Source organism: Ranitomeya imitator, chromosome 2 (genome assembly GCF_032444005.1).
Source record: "Ranitomeya imitator isolate aRanImi1 chromosome 2, aRanImi1.pri, whole genome shotgun sequence".
Lineage (NCBI taxonomy): Eukaryota > Metazoa > Chordata > Amphibia > Anura > Dendrobatidae > Ranitomeya > Ranitomeya imitator.
In genome coordinates, this window is record NC_091283.1 from 305,827,303 (window position 1) to 305,842,362 (window position 15,060).

At 43.4% G+C, this 15,060-nt stretch overlaps 1 protein-coding gene across 2 annotated transcripts in view; it reads right to left on the reverse strand.

The window, feature by feature from the left end:
- Positions 1-15,060, reverse strand: part of LOC138666969 (oocyte zinc finger protein XlCOF8.4-like) — a 56,955-nt gene that overhangs the window by 12,283 nt on the left and 29,612 nt on the right. The window lies entirely within an intron of this gene.

The window sequence follows — 15,060 nt, forward strand, 5'->3', positions numbered from 1 at the left end:
CACAGCGTGGACGCAAGCGAGCATCTCAAAAAGATGAAGCAGATGCAATTATCGTGGATGGACTCCAACGGGTAGAGGACATGTGTCGCAGTGAGCTCAAAGACCTGAGACGAGAAATTACCGAGCTGCAAGCACGCGAGTCTGTCTACTCTGCTAATGAGTGGAAGCTACTTTTATTATCCTATGTGCCTGTAGTACAAAATATCCCGGCACATAGAAACCTTATGTTTCGACAAAGACTTAACGAGCTTGTAGAGGAATTTGTGGGCACCGAGGAACCCGCTCCATCGGGAAGAAGAAGACTGGACATGCCGCCCTACAACCCTCAATATAGAGGCCGGGGTGAACCGAGCGTGGAACCTCAAAGACAATGTAGTAGTCCATCATATAGTTGGGCAGACAATACTCCCGTGCAGTACCAAAGTCTTTAGTACAGTTCACTGTCCACAGCCAGGTGCAATTACCGCGTTGGAATTTTTTTTTTGGGGGGGGGTTTTGTTGTTAATTTCTATTTTCCTTTTTTTTTTCATCCCTATGGGATATCATATGTTACACCTGTGTACCAACAGTTTGTTGGGAAAATACAAAAACATTTAGTAAACTGTTTCAAATTTCAGATTCTTGTATGACTTTAACTTTAACTTTTTACACGACATAAGGTAACTTTTTACACGACATCAGGTTAAACAACATAACTTTTTACACTACGTAACTTTTTACACGACATCAGGTTAAACAACATAACTTTTTACACTACGTAACTTTTTACACGACATCAGGTTAAACAACATAACTTTTTACACTACGTAACTTTTTACACGACATCAGGTTAAACAACATAACTTTTTACACTACGTAACTTTTTACACGACATCAGGAAGACTTTAAATTATTTTCACACGTGTCTGTCTTGCCATGGAACCTGGCCTTCATGTGTGAAGTAGTGTGCAAATTGATCACGAATCCTCATTATTTGTGATGCAGAACGAACTGTAGTCGATTCAATGCTACTGAGGTTCGACTCACAATCATTGGGGTCTACCAACTGGGGTTCATGTCTCGCCACAAAATTGTGCAGACAGATGCATGCCTTCACAACACGGTCCACATTGTCTGGTTGCAGTTGCATGCAGGTTAGTAAAATCCGCCATTTTAATGTCAAAATCCCAAAGGCACACTCCACATAACGTCTAGCCCGGCTCAAGCGATAATTAAAAATGCGCCTGCTGGAGTCTAGACTACGGCTTGAGTAGGGCTTGAGGAGATTTTGTCCTAGTTGGAAGGCCTCATCACCAACTAAAACATAGGGCAAACTTGGGCCTTCGGTCCCCGGAAGAGGTCGTGATGACGGTATGTTTAAACTTTGGTTGTACAAACATTGGCCCATGTTGGAGTCTCTGAATACTCTGGAATCGTTAGTCCGGCCATAAGCTCCAATATCCACAGCAACAAAACGGTACCTGGCATCCGCAATCGCCATCAATACTATAGAAAAGTATTTCTTATAGTTATAGTAGAGGGAACCACTATGTGCAGGTTTCTGAATCCGAATGTGCTTTCCGTCCACGGCACCAATACAATTGGGGAAATTAGCCACATCCTCGAACTGTTGGGAAATTGCTAGCCACATTTCTGATGTTGGTGTTGGTAGCACAAGTGGTTGCAAGTTGTTCCAAATGGCATCACAAGTTTCCCGAACCAGTTGACAAATTGTTGACTTCCCAAGTCGAAACTGGTAATGCAGTGACGCAAAAGTTTCTCCGGTAGCCAGATATCTGTTGACATTCAAAAACAAAAAAAAAAAATTAGGATTTTAATGATCATCTAAAGGCTAGTTGACAATATAATATACAATTGCAAAATGAACATTAGGCCACACGATACCGAGATCTAGTCTTTGTCAATAGAATGATAAAAAAAATGTATAATTACCTCACAGTCACTACTAAACGTTGCTCCGCACTGATGCTTTCACGAAAAGTGCTGCGATGATGATGTATCTCATCCTTCACATGTGAGAGCAGAACATCAAAGGTCTCAATGGACATCCGTAGATAGCGTTGGAATTTGAAGGGATGATCCCGAAGCTGCACATACAGGGTGTGAAAGGCACCATATGTACTCCGCAAGAAATTCACTTCGTGGATCCAATATCTCCTTTGCGAACTACGCTTTCTCTGCCGAAGTCGCAACCGCATCAAGCGAAATCTGACGAGCTCAGACACAAACATCTTGCTAGCAGAAGTTCACTCAATGCTTTCAAAATGGAGAATGAGTCTGTGCCCACACCCGACAATGACAAAAGGGAAAAAAAAAAAAAAAAAGAACAACTTTATTGACAGTGACAAACGCAGACAAACGGATACTTCGTAAACGGACATCAAAATGAAAAAACGCGATCACATGCGTTAACGCTAGCGTTACCGTGACGACGAATTTCACATATTTTTGCTCCGTTTCTGTACATGCGTTTAACGCATCCGTTTGACGCCATGTACTTGACGCAATGTGAACCTAGCCTTAGCCAGCCTCAGTACATGTGGGGATTCCCTAGCAGCCAGGCAACCCCCACATGTACTTAGGCTGGCTACCAGCTGTAAATCAAGCAGCTGAGTCAACAAAAACTAAATCTGCGAGCAGTCAAATACTCAGAGACCACCCGAGCAACGAGTATACTCGCTCATCACTACTCATTATCAGGAGCGCTACAGGCATCCAGGTTACCGAGGCAGCTATTCGGGAAGCGCTATAGCTATTCGGATAAGCACTTATCCAAAGCTATTCCATCAACCCTAATTAGAGCTTCTGCATATGGTGTGTCGAATCTCCTCTAGGATCTGTTCCTGCTGTCCAGCTGGAGTAGTCTACTCCCTACTTCAGCCATTTGGAAAGTACCACACCCTACTAAAGCTCAAAGCATATGACAGGAATCTGCCAGAAACAGCGTTGCTCTCCTCTGGTTCAGTCCTCTGTGCTCAGCTTGTGGCTTTGCTTCCTGTTGTGAACGTGGCCCGTTTACTGACAACTCATGTGTCTTCTGATTCTGTCCTTCTGGTTCTGACCCAGCTACCTGACTATTCTTCTTGCCATCTAATACCAAAGAATCGCAGGTAACACCATAGTCCAAGCGTAGGGGTCCCAGTGTAAGTCCAGATACATGCAAGGGTGTTAAAGGGCAATGAGCAAGGCAATCCTTGGGATATGGAAAGCAGAGAAGCTAGTACCAAGCATGTTCATGGTGGATATCTTTTGAGCTGCCAGGTGACCCAATATATTGTGTCTGCAATCTATTCTAGCTAGATCTACATTCAAATAGTTACATGGTGCTCCTTCCCTTCTGAACACTGCCATGTGCCCAGACAGTACAATTGTATGTAGGGTATTGTGCAAAGTTGGAAAATAACTTGTAAGATCCATTTGTTTTCTATTATCCTTTGTGAATAATTCCAAAGTTATCACTACATAACATGACACGTCAGATATGAAAAACGGGGCCTGATTGGAACACAAAACTGGCTGCAGGAAGACGTTAAATCAGAGTATTTTTGACACTGAGTACTGTAATCAAAAACTGTGACTATAGACAATAACACATTTACTGAAATGATCAACCTCAACAGTGTTCATCAGTAATAAATGAGTAGCTAGTGGTGAATCTTCTCTGGTGTAATTAGAGTATGGGGCTCGGTGACTTCACACTCTAAACGATTCTAAAGGCCAATATTTTCTGTAAGATGAGTATAAAGAAGAAATATTACACATTTAAAAAGAACTTTGCATAATAGGGCAGAGCTGAGATGTCTTAAAGTGAACCTGTCAGCAGGATTGTGCACAGTAACCTACAGACACTGTCAGGTTGGCGACGTTATACTGATTAAATTGACACCTGGCGATGAAATCCGTCTTGTGGTTGTTGTTTAATCTGTATTTGTAGTTTTCAGGTAATGAGATTCTCCTGCACCAAGGCGGGGCCGTGGGTGGGGCTGTGGGCGGGGCTTGATGTGGTGCTCTGATTACATATGCATCTGTATTGGCTTATGACAGGTCACTGATCCCTCACTTCAAAAACCTGACCTGCACATCCAAACATAGACACAGTGTGAACAGGTGCTGAACCTAGAGTCGCCAACTCGCATATAGATAAGTAAATAAGGCAGCACACTGCAGCGCTAAAACATGCAAACTTGAAAACACGAAATTTGAACTGCATTACTGCACTAGAAATATGAAAAATGAGAGCTTTTAGCGCATAAAAATGGCCAATTTTATGTGTACCTCGTAGCCTCTTTACGGCATCTCTCTTATACCAGGTCCTACGCTTGCCTTCCTCGCTGAGAATAAACGTCTCCATCTGAATGGGTGCATGTGAAACCTCTTCTTAGACTAAAATTCTCTCTCTCTGTGGAGGGGTATTGGACCTGCTGTAATTAAAACACCTGAAAGCTAGGAGGCGGAGTGCACGATCAGAAGGCTAGAGAATACATTTCAAAAACCTGACCTGCACATCCAAACATAGACACAGTGTGAACAGGTGCTGAACCTAGAGTCGCCAACTCGCATATAGTTAAGTAAATAAGGCAGCACACTGCAGCGCAAAAACATGCAAACTTGAAAACACGAAATTTGAACTGCATTACTGCACTAGAAATATGAAAAATGAGAGCTTTTAGCGCATAAAAATGGCCAATTTTATGTGTACCTGGTAGCCTCTTTACGGCTATGTTTGGATGTGCAGGTCAGGTTTTTGAAATGTATTCTCTAGCCTTCTGATCGTGCACTCCGCCTCCTAGCTTTCAGGTGTTTTAATTACAGCAGGTCCAATACCCCTCCACAGAGAGAGAGAATTTTAGTCTAGGAAGAGGTTTCACATGCACCCATTCAGATGGAGACGTTTATTCTCAGCGAGGAAGGCAAGCGTAGGACCTGGTATAAGAGAGATGCCGTAAAGAGGCTACCAGGTACACATAAAATTGGCCATTTTTATGCGCTAAAAGCTCTCATTTTTCATATTTCTAGTGCAGTAATGCAGTTCAAATTTCGTGTTTTCAAGTTTGCATGTTTTAGCGCTGCAGTGTGCTGCCTTATTTACTTAACTGATCCCTCACTGACCTGCCCCCCATTTTTACATAATGCATATAATAGCATTGATATTATTGTTAATAATGCCTATAATATTGTGGCTATTGTGAGGCTTAGAAAATAAATTACATCCAGCAAAATGTCACCGGCGATGGCGGCGCCTGTGCAGTACCATCTATAAGTAAGAGATAGATGCAACTGGCAGGCGCCGTCAGTGTCATTTTGTTGGATGTAAAAAACATTTCTAAGAGTCACAATAGCAACAATGTTATAGGCATGATCAACTATAATATCAACACTATTATATGCATTATGTAAAAATGGGGGACAGGTCACTGAAGGATCAGTGACCTGTCATAAGCCAATACAGATGAACATGTAAGCAGAGCACCACATAAAGCCCCGCCCACAGCCCCGCCATAGAGCATGAGAATCTCATTACCTGAAAACTGCAAAAGAATTAAACAAAAACCACAAGACGGATTTCATCACCAGGTATCAATGTAACCAGTATAACGGCGCTGACCTGACACTATGTGTAGGTTACTGTGCACAATCCCGCTGACAGGTTCACTTTAAATTTAGATCTTAGGCATTTCGAAGAGGCGATGAAGATGTTTTTTTTTTTAACCCCTTAAGCCCCGAGCGTGGTTTGCACGTTAATGACCGGGCCAATTTTTACAGTTCTGACCACTGTCCCTTTATGAGGTTATAACTCTGGAACGCTTCAACAGATCTTGGCGATTCTGACAATGTTTTCTCGTGACATATTGTACTTCATGATAGTGGTAAAATTCATTCGATATAACTTGCGTTTATTTGAGAAAAAAACGGAAATTTGGCGAAAATTTTGAAAATTTCGCAATTTTCCAACTTTGAATTTTTATACCCTTAAATCACAGAGATATGTCATGCAAAATACTTAATAAGTAACATTTCCCACATGTCTACTTTACATCAGCACAATTTTGGAACCAAAATTTTTTTCTGTTAGGGAGTTAAGGGTTAAAAGTTGACCAGCAATTTCTCATTTTTACAACACCATTTTTTTTTTTACGGACCACATCTCATTTGAAGTCATGTTGAGGGGTCTATATGATAGAAAATACCCAAGTGTGACACCATTCTAAAAACTGCACCCCTGAAGGTGCTCAAAACCACATTCAAAAAGTTTATTAACCCTTCAGGTGTTTTACAGGAATTTTTGGAATGTTTAAATAAAAATGAACATTTAACTTTTTTTCACACAAAATTTATTTCAGATCCAATTTGTTTTATTTTACCAGGGGTAACAGGAGAAAATGGACCCCAAAAGTTGTTGTACAATTTGTCCTGAATACGTTGATACCCCATATGTGGGGATAAACCACTGTTTGGGCGCATGGCAGAGCTCGGAAGGAAAGGAGCGCCATTTGACTTTTCAATGCAAAATTGACTGGAATTGAGATGGGACGCCATGTTGCGTTTGGAGAGCCCCTGATGTGCCTAAACATTGAAACCCCCCACAAGTGACACCATTTTGGAAAGTAGACCCCCTTAAGGAACTTATCTAGATGTGCGGTGAGCACTTTGACCCACCAAGTGCTTCATAGAAGTTTATAATGCAGAGCCATAAAAATAAAAAATCATATTTTTTCACAAAAATGATCTTTTTGCCCCAATTTTTTTTATTTTCCCAAGGGTAAGAGAAGAAATTAGACCACAAAAGTTGTTGTGAAATTTGTCCTGAGTACGCTGATACCCCAAATGTGGGTGTAAACCATTGGTTGGGCGCATGGCAGAGCTCGGAAGGGAAGGAGCGCCATTTGACTTTTCAATGCAAAATTGACTGGAATTGCGATGGCACGCCATGTTGCGTTTGGAGAGCCCCTGATGTGCCTAAACATTGAAACCTCCCACAAGTGACACCATTTTGGAAAGTAGACCCCCTAAGGAACTTAAATCACCAAAGTGTCCCAAGATATAGAAATATTGGTACTTCTCAATACGTACAACACCAGAGTGACCACAAAATAAGTGGTCAACTCAATGAAGCTCACCAATCAAAGAGTCATTAAAATATAACCTTTATTTAAGACTATATAAAAGATCCAAGTAGCCACATATCAAAATTATTTAAACACAAACAATGACCCCATATCAGAGGGGGACATCCACCCACAAGCCAGCACCCATGTATAAACTGAAACAGTCTATAATAGAACTGCCAAGGAAGGCTAACTCATATATAAAACCCAGGTTGAAACACCTAATACGCATAAGCATACTCTAACTGTGCCCATCGGAGCTCTATTATGAGCGCAAAAAAACTGCATCCCAAAAATGCTAAACAGACGGGAACCGTTCCGAGTGCCAGGGAATCGACGTAATGGAAACCCAGGGTAATATAATTAGCAGCCCATATCTTACCAGGTAAGTGCCAGTATAGTGGATGTCCTCCTCCGGCGCCCCGACGCGCGTTTCGCCCTCTGCTTCTTCCGGGGGCGTGTGAAGAAGCAGAGGGCGAAACGCGCGTCGGGGCGCCGGAGGAGGACATCCACTATACGGGCACTTACCTGGTAAGATATGGGCTGCTAATTATATTACCCTGGCTTTCCATTACGTCGATTCCCTGGCACTCGGAACGGTTCCCGTCTGTTTAGCATTTTTGGGATGCAGTTTTTTTGCGCTCATTATAATAGAGCTCCGATGGGCACAGTTAGAGTATGCTTATGCGTATTAGGTGTTTCAACCTGGGTTTTATATCCGAGTTAGCCTTCCTTGGCAGTTCTATTATAGACTGTTTCATTTTATACATGGGTGCTGGCTTGTGGGTGGATGTCCCCCTCTGATATGGGGTCATTGTTTGTGTTTAAAGGGAAGGTGCCATCAAAAAAAAATTTTTTTCAGAAATTGTAAAAATGTAAAGAATTAATGATTACATTTTCTTAAAAAATATTATCATTTGTTTATAATTTAGTAAAATATGAAAAATAATTTGAAAAATTTTTGGAATTTCCACTTTTCAACACTAGGGGGAGCAGCTGCTGAAATTTCAGAAAAACCTAGTGTACAACTAGCTCACATTACTGCACTGCAGTAATTATGGGCGGAGTCTGCTGACGTGTGTGATGTCACTCCTCTCCTTATGGGTGTTTGCTAAGGGATTAGAGAGGATGATATTCAGGAACCCAGTGAGCAGCCATTTTGTTGGTGACTGCAGAGTATGGCTGCCGTCACACTATCAGTATTTGGTCAGTATTTTACCTCTATTTGTAAGCCAAAACCAGGAGTGGAACAAATAGAGGAAAAGTATAATAGAAACATATGCACCACTTCTGCATTTATCACCCACTCCTGGTTTTGGCTACAAATACTGAGGTAAAATACTGACCAAATAATGATAGTGTGAAGGCAGCCTTATACTGACAAGTAGACAGTCACCGAGGATGGCAGGCAGCAAGGATTCTGGGAGATATGTGGTGGAGGGAGCAGGGTGACAGCAGCACAGAGTATTTCAGGAGAGCAGTGTGCTGGTCTATAGGGGCCCCCTGTTCAGTGCGCGGAGCAGCCAGGGATTGTACATAGAGCGCTGTCTTTTATACACATGGATGGACCGTCTGCTCCACAGAAATCCAGGAAACATTTCTGCGGATTGATGGCCTGGTCTGATCCAGACTTTGCATGCAGACCCCATTCCCCTCCTCAGATCCTGTCTTCTCCATCCTGTCCTGGCAATGTGTGAAAGCGAGGCGACAGGCGCAGTCTGGGGTGACGCTGGGAAGGAAATGTAGCCATATAGTAACGATAAAAATGAGACCCCTCTCTTCAGCTGCCTCAACCAGCCCTCCCCTGACTGCACCTAACTGGAGGTCATGCTGCCCCCTCTATTACCCCAGACCCGCGTGCAGGTGCTCAGCCAGAACCACCATAGAATGGGTCCGCTTTCTGAAGATAATACTGCCATAGTGTTCTCGCATAATACCGCCATATAGATCACACACAATACTATCAAATAGATCACACAATACTGTCATACAGTTCTCACATAATACCGCCATATAGATCACACATAATACCGCCAGTGTTCTCACATACCGCCATATAGATCACACATAATACCGCCAGTGTTCTCACATACCGCCATATAGATCACACATAATACCGCCAGTGTTCTCACATACCACCATATAGATCACACATAATACCGCCAGTGTTCTCACATACCACCATATGCTTCTCACATAATACCGCCATATAGATCACCCATAATGCCGCCACATAGATCTCACATGTATTGTAAATAAAGACTCGGCCAGAATAAAGTCCTTTATTAATCTTTTTTATACCATACCGAACGCATAATCCTCGACTCCCTCATCTCCCACAACAAAAATAATAAACCACAATGGGGAAAGACACACAGGGGGGAGAGGAATGCATAGGAGAGGATTAGATACTGACTGCTGAGCCGTGTATCTAATCCTGTCCTGTGTGATACTGTGCTGCGCCGTGTATCTAATCCTATCTTGTGTGATACTGTACACAGGACAGGATTAGCTACACAAGACTAGATTAGCTACACAGGACAGAGGTAGCAGTGGTAGATGGTATATAGAGGCAGGCAGCAGTGGTAGATGGTATATAGAGGCAGGCAGCAGTCGTAGATGGTATATAGAGGCAGGCAGCAGTGGTAGATGGTATATAGAGGCAGGCAGCAGTGGTATATAGGGGCTAGTAGCAGTGGTATATAGGGGCTAGTAGCAGTGGTATATAGGGGCTAGTAGCAGTGGTATATAGGGGCTAGTAGCAGTGGTATATAGTGGCTGGTAGCAGTGGTATATAGGGGCTAGTAGCAGTGGTATATAGGAGCAGGTAGCAGTGGTATATAGGGGCTAGTAGCAGTGGTATATAGGGGCTAGTAGCAGTGGTATATAGGGGCTAGTAGCAGTGGTATATAGTGGCTGGTAGCAGTGGTATATAGGGGCTAGTAGCAGTGGTATATAGGAGCAGGTAGCAGTGGTATATAGGAGCAGGTAGCAGTAGTATATAGGAGCAGGTAGCAGTGGTATATAGGAGCAGGTAGCAGTAGTATATAGGGGCAGGTAGCACTGGTATATAGGGACAGGTAGCAGTGGTATATAGGGGCTAGTAGCAGTGGTATATAGGGGCTAGTAGCAGTGGTATATAGGGGCAGGTAGCAGTGGTATATAGGAGCAGGTAGCAGTGGTATATAGGAGCAGGTAGCAGTGGTATATAGGGGCTAGTAGCAGTGGTATATAGGGGCTAGTAGCAGTGGTATATAGGGGCAGGTAGCAGTGGTATATAGGAGCAGGTAGCAGTGGTATATAGGAGCAGGTAGCAGTGGTATATAGGGGCTAGTAGCAGTGGTATATAGGGGCTAGTAGCAGTGGTATATAGGGGCTAGTAGCAGTGGTATATAGGGGCTAGTAGCAGTGGTATATAGGGGCTAGTAGCAGTGGTATATAGGAGCAGGTAGCAGTGGTATATAGGGGCTAGTAGCAGTGGTATATAGGGGCTAGTAGCAGTGGTATATAGGGGCTAGTAGCAGTGGTATATAGGGGCTAGTAGCAGTGGTATACAGGGGCTAGTAGCAGTGGTATATAGGGACAGGTAGCAGTGGTATATAGGGACAGGTAGCAGTGGTAGATGCATAAGAAAATAAAAACTCTGTACTTACCTTCAGTCCTCTTCCAGGAAGTGCTGAGTCATGTTCAGGGCAGAGCAGTGTGATGATCTCCCTGCTCTGCTCTGAACAGGTCGGCAGTGAGCAGTGATTGCAGCCTGTGCTGTAATAATAAGTACAGACTGCAATCACAGCTCCTGGCTGCAGATACTCACCCCGACCCTCGCTCCCAGCAGCAGCTTCTCCCTGGCAGCTCCTGCTACGATCGCACACACTGAGCTGTGTGTGCGATGACAGAGGAAAAAAACAAAATGGCCGCGATCTCCTCTCACAGCTGTGACGTAGCAGCCCAGGGGGCGTGCCCAAGTCACAGCTGAGAGGCAGGAGGAGCGGTCGGAGCCCGACCGTTCGCTCCTATGCCCATGGCTGCCGTAAGTGAGGTGTGCAAGTGTCGTGTCCAGACACTTACACCCACACTAATGAAAATGGCGGCCTCCAGTGGCAAAAGTAAAAATGAATAAATAAAAAAGTATTAAAGTACTACATTTTCTTTTGTATTAAAAATAATTGATTATATAATCAATAATTATTAATACAAAAACTAAAATCACGGCACCCTCCCTTTAAATAATTTTGATATGTGGCTACTTGGATCTTTTATATACTCTTAAATAAAGGTTATATTTTAATGACTCTTTGATTGGTGAGCTTCATTGAGTTGACCACTTATTTTGTGGTCACTCTGGTGTTGCCCCTAAGGAACTTATCTAGATGTGTTTTGAGAGCTTTGAGCCCCCAAGTGTTTCACTACAGTTTATAACGCAGAGCCGTGAAAATAAAAACTCTTTTTTTTTTTTTTTTTTCACAAAAATGATTTTTTAGCCCCCAGTTTTGTATTTTCACAAGGGTAACAGGATAAATTGGACCCCAAAAGTTGTTGTCCAATTTGTCCTGAGTACGCTGATACCCCATATGTGGGGGGTGAAGCACTGTTTGGGCGCATGGCAGAGCTCGGAAGGGAAGGAGCGCCATTTGGAATACAGCCTGAGATGGATTGGTCTGCAGGCGTCACGTTGCATTTGCAGAGCCCCTGATGTACCCAAACAGTACAAACCCCCCCACAAGTGACCCCATATTGGAAACTAGACCTCCCAAGGAACTTATCTAGATGTGTTGTGAGAACTTTGAACCCCCAAGTGTTTCACTGCAGTTTACAACGCAGAGCCGCGAAAATAAAAAATCTTATTTTTCCCACAAAAATGATTTTTAGCCCCCACATTTTTATTTTGTCAAGGATAACAAGAGAACTTGGACCCCAAAAGTTGTTGTCCAATTTGTCCTGAGTACGCTAATACCCCATATGTTGGGGTAAACCCGTTTGGGCGCACCGGAGAGCACGGAAGGGAAGGAGCACTGTTTTACTTTTTCAACGCAGAATTGGCTGGAATTGAGATCGGACGCCATGTCGCGTTTGGAGAGCCCCTGATGTGCCTGAACAGTGGAAACTCCCCAATTCTACCTGAAACCCTAATCCAACAAAACCCCTAACCCTAATCCCAACGGTAACCCTAACCACACTCCTAACCCTGACACACCCCTAATTCTAATCCCAACCGTAAATATAATCCAAACCCTAACCCTAACTTTAGCCCCAACCCTAACTTTAGCCCCAACCCTAACCCTAACTTTAGCTCCAACCCTAACCCCAACCCTAGCCCTAGCCCCAACCCTAGCCCTAACCCTAGCCCCAACCCTAGCCCTAACCCTAATGGGAAAATGGAAATAAATACATTTTTTTAATTTTATTATTTTTCCCTAACTAAGGGGGTGATGAAGTGGGGTTTGATTTACTTTTATAGCGTTTTTTTATATCGGATTTTTATGATTGGCAGCTGTCACACACTAAAAGACGCTTTTTTATAGCAAAAAAGTTTTTGCGTCTCCACATTTTGAGACATATTTTTCCATATTTTGGTCCACAGAGTCATCTGAGGTCTTGTTTTTTGCGGGACGAGATGACGTTTTTATTGGTAACATTTTTGGACACGTGACAATTTTTGATCACTTTTTATTCCGATTTTTGTGAGGCAGAATGACCAAAAACCAGCTATTCATGAATTTCTTTTGGGGGAGGCGTTTATACCGTTCCGCGTTTGGTAAAATTGATAAAGCAGTTTTATTCTTCGGGTCAGTACGATTACAGCGATATCTAATTTATATCATTTTTTTTATGTTTTGGCGCTTTTATACGATAAAAGCTATTTTATAGAAAAAATAATTATTTTGGCATCGCTTTATTCTCAGGACTATAACTTTTTTATTTTTTTGCTTATTATGCTTTTGTGGCGGCTCGTTTTTTGCCGAACAAGATGACGTTTTCAGCGGTACCATGATTATTTACATCCGTCTTTTTGATCGCGTGTTATTCCACTTTTTGTTCGGCGGTATGATAATAAAGCGTTGTTTTTTGGCTCTTTTTTTTTTTTTTTCCTTACGGTGTTCACTGAAGGGGTTAACTAGTGGGACAGTTTTATAGGTTGGGTCGTTACGGACGCGGCGATACTAAATATGTGTACTTTTACTGTTTTTTTTTTATTATTTAAAGAAATGTATTTATGGGAATAATATTTTTTATTTATTTATTTAGTAATTTTTTTTTTTTTTTTTTTTTTTTTTTTTACACACGTGGAAATTTTTTTTTTTTTTTTTTTTTTTTTTTTACTTTTTTACTTTGTCCCAGGGGGGGACATCACAGATCGCCGATCTTACAGTTTGCACAGCACTCTGTAAGATCGGTGATCTCACTCACATCGCTGCAGGCTTAGCATGGCTTACCAGCACCTGCCGTCGACCCGGAAGTACTCCCTGCAGGACCCGGATGCAGCCCCGCGGCCATTTTGGATCCGGGGCTTGCAGGGAGAAGACGCTCGGTACAAGGTGAGCACATCACCTTGTACCGATCGTCTCAGGGAAGCACGCAGGGAGCCCCCTTCCTGCGCGATGCTTCCCTGTACTGCCGGCACACCGCGATCATGTTTGATCGCGGTGTGCCGGGGGTTAATGTGCCGGGAGCGGTCCGTGACCGCTCCTGGCACATAGTGCCGGATGTCAGCTGCGATAGTCAGCTGACACCCGGCCGCGATCGGCCGCGCTCCCCCCGTGAGCGCGGCCGATCGCTATGACGTACTATCCCGTCGGTGGGAATTAAGGCCCACCCCACCTCGATGGGATAGTACGTCATATGGGATTAAGGGGTTAAGACTATCAGGGAGTTACAGACTCACATAAGTCAGGCAGATCAATCCCACCACAATTAAACTATCATACAGAATGAACAGGTAAAAAAAAATAATTTTTTAATATATGTTACATTCCCAACAACAACGTATGTACGAGGGAAGAACTTCAACATTAAACCGGAATTGCATTCATTTATGGCGGACCATTGAAGCTACTATGAGTCCTGACCAGAAGATTAGAGAAAATAATATTGCTCCCCATTTCAGGAGAGATTGTGCAGTAATCTGAATTCCTTAGGATCGAAATAGGGATTTTTGTGTACTCACTGTAAAATCCTTTTCTCCGAGACGCTCATTGGGGGACACAGACCATGGGTGTTATGCTGCTGCCACTAGGAGGACACTAAGCAAAAAACAAAGATTAGCTCCTCCTCCGCAGTATACACCCTCTGCTGGCTCTACCCTGAACCAGTTCGGTGCCAAAGCAGTAGGAGCTAAGAAATAGCAAATAATAAAGCAACATGTCAAAAACCAAAGAACAAACCACAAGCCAACAGGCTAATAGGGTGGGTGCTGTGTCCCCCAATGATCGTCTCGGAGAAAATAATTTTACGGTGAGTACACAAAAATCCCTATTTCTCCTTCGCCTCATTGGGGGACACAAGACCATGGGACGTCCCAAAGCAGTCCACGGGTGGGAAACAGCGTGACAGCTGAAACCTTGTGTGCCCTACAGATGTGATACTGCCGATTGCAGAATCCGTCTGCCAAGGGCTCTATCCGCTGTAGCTTGCGAAAGAATGCTGTGATGCTTAACAACTGCGTCCAGGCTGGACCAGCCGCAGCAGTGCACACTTGCTGTGCCAATGCCTGGTGCTGAATGGCCCAGGAAGCCTCCACTAACCGAGTGGAGTGTGCCTCAATCCTCTCAGGGATAGGCTGAACTCTGACACGGTAGGGGTCAGGGATCACTGGAGTGATCCCTCTGCTATAGCAGATTAGAAACAGGTAGGTCCCTTTCTGTGTCCCTTTGGAAACACGGAAAAAGGCAATCAGATGTGTGAAAAGACGCTATCCTGGGAAAGTATTTCCTGAGTGCCCTCACAAGTCAAGGAG